Source organism: Aulonocara sp. 'chitande type north' Nkhata Bay, linkage group LG13, assembly GCF_057382095.1.
Source record: "Aulonocara sp. 'chitande type north' Nkhata Bay isolate Kocher_YH1m ecotype deep benthic linkage group LG13, A_spYH_male_GT1.1, whole genome shotgun sequence".
NCBI lineage: Eukaryota > Metazoa > Chordata > Actinopteri > Cichliformes > Cichlidae > Aulonocara > Aulonocara sp. 'chitande type north' Nkhata Bay.
Window position 1 is genome coordinate 20,923,086 of NC_141356.1, and position 2,990 is coordinate 20,926,075.

Sequence of the window (2,990 nt, forward strand, 5' to 3'; positions counted from 1 at the left end):
ACACATAAACAGTGTTGGCCAAGTTACTTGAAAAAAGTAATCAGTAACTAATTTCTCTCGTGCATATGCACACAGAAAGAGGGACATGGAGCGTGTTGGGATCTGGTTTAAATTTGCTTTTATTGCCTTCATATGGGCTTGATAGTGGTCTGGTGTGATTGTTGGGACAGGGTCTCCACAGACTGACCTCAGAGACAGGAGTGCGAGCCAAACTGAGATCCGACCCATGATGCAGTGGTCACAGATGTGGGGCTCGCATAAATACATTTAATGTTTTGGTGGAGATTTTTGTTTACCACATATAGTGAAGTAAACCTCATGAGACCTGCAACTGCAGCTTCAAGCTATACAATACAAAGTCAAACGCACCGTCTATTATGCTGCATGTATTAGAAGATAAAATTGCACTTCAACAGCTTTACGAGTAAGTCTAAATGACAGTAGAACATATTTTGTCATGCAGTGGTCGGCTTCCTAGTTTTTACTTTTAAATTGCAGACCATGTGTCCAATAGCTTGTGGAGCTTTATCTTGCCAACTGCCCAATTTTCCATTTACACAAAGCACATGGAAGCTATATTACAAAGTCATCCTTTCAAATGTCAAGTAGCCCAAAGGTGTATAACGTAATTAAACATTATTTAAATGACATAATGGACATTTTAATACATTTGATAATGACATATACTACATTTATAAGCACTAAGCAGTGTTGCTGCCATCTCATGGATTTGTCTCAGTGTTGCAGTCTGTCGTTCTAGTTTAAAAATCCAACTTTGCTGTGAACATTTTGGACAGATGTTACACTCAGCATTGAAATTCAATGTTTGCATTTCACTTGGCGATGCCACAGGTTTGTGACTCACTTGCTCCAAGACTGCAAAACATCCAGAGGTTACAGAATACATACGGTGCATTTGAATGAGCTGTAAAGTTTGCTCGTTAATGAAGTCATGACTGCCAGATTGCCAAGACCTGAGCTCAGAACCATCAGTCAAACATGGTCGTATTACCTCACCACCTCTGGGCTTTTGATGTGGACTGACTGTCTCTTTTCTGGCCCAAATACATACAAATGTTTGTATGTTTAACTGTAATTAGGTTTCATCTATCAGCCTCTTAATGATCAACCATGTTATGTTTGTCCAAATGTTACAAAAATAATCACGGGAAACAAAGTGACTAAACATTTGGCTAATTGTGGTCTATGAATCCTCCAATAAACTAAAAAATATGTCAGTGTATTATGTTGACAGTTTGTAGTTTATATCAGGAGATTAATTAGTGTGACAGCTGTTTCCCAATCACAATATTATATTAACACTATTTGTGTTATTTACTTTTTTCATTAAGTGAAATGGGTGGGATCCATCTGAAATTCAAACATTTCAGGCGGATCCTGTGGGAAATTAGTGTCTTGCTGTTTCTGAACTGAGGCCAGCCATTTCCACAAAAGATTTTCATGCTTTTAAGGAGATGTTGTGAGGTTTGTTCTGGATGAGTAATGCTCAGTTCAGTGTTGATACAGTTGGGACCACTTGGCCCTGAAGACCCAGGCTGTTGGAACGAACTATGTATTCATTTGACACCATCTGTGCCCCAGGCTAGTGCCAGCGTGGGTGATATATACATGATTTCTGTTTACAGTATGTTGGATGTGTTTAAAAATTCACTCCACTGGGTATAGAACAATCAGATTTGGCAGCATACAACAACATTTATATTGATCGTGTAAGATATTATGTTATGCTAAGAAAACAACTAGAAGAATTTAAGTAACATAACACTCTTCCATGTGTCTGATATAATTACAGAAGATTGTTTTTCCTGGATTAAAGCATTGGCTCTTTCAAATATATTTTTTTAATTTTCTCACTTAAATCTAAGTGTGTGTAGCCATCATGTGCCTTTTTGTTTGAGACATAATTGCAAGTGGCCCCATTAAAACACATCCTCAACACAACGAACTTTTACATTTGGGTCCAAAAAATAAAATTAAAAAGGCTCAGCAGTGCTGTGCAAAAGTCTCGAGCCACTACTCTTTTCTTCATGAGTTCTTCAGGCTATTTGAAGGTCTTTCAAACATAAAAGGGCAGGGAACAGCCAGTGTTTATCTTCATATATTAGACAATTTTGCCAAGACATAATTTTAAACTGTAACTTTGGGCATTTTGTTACGAGCAACGGGTCACAAAAACATCTTTTGTTTCCCTTTTTTTATAGAACCTTTAAAAATTGTGAAAGATAACACAGTTCAACAGACATAAAACTGTATTTTTGAACCATAACGTTCATTTTCAAAGAGCTATTTGCTGAAAACTTTGCATACCTCAACATGGTGTCAAGGGTGTCCTAAAAAATTGATAAAGCTGGATAAGTGGAGGACAAAAGAAATAGCTGGCCTAAAAACTGCCTACATTAAATGAACAGTAACTGAAAGTCATGTCCTTAAGAAATAGGAAACAATATTTAAGCAAAGACCAGACACAGCAACCCGGCGGTGTTAATGATCTTGTCAAAATGTATCACAATATGAATGCAGACCTGCCTTGCAATACTGAAAAGCATCTGTTTAATGAAAAATAACTGTTTAATTTTGCAGCATAAAAACAATCCAAACTCACTGCTAATGTAGTAAAACATACTTGCATGGAAAAACACACAAATATAAATGAGAGGTGGAATTTACACAGTATTGCATGTGTAAAGGGTTTCATTAGAAGATTAGATTCGGAAATTAGACCCTTTAAGCTGTTCACAAATGTATAAATTGAGTGGACCGATGCAAATATTGAGTGACCATTTTTTAATATTGCATCTGTTCTTTCCCAAAGAAGGTCTATGGATAGAACTAATGCCGATCACGGCCGTTCATTTAGCTTCTCTTTGGCACGTCTTCAAGTTCAACCCAACTAATGTGGTCCTCTTGCGCCCCCTATTGTTTGTTTTGGTTTAATTTTTAAACCAATCGAAGTCGCGTTTGCTCACAAA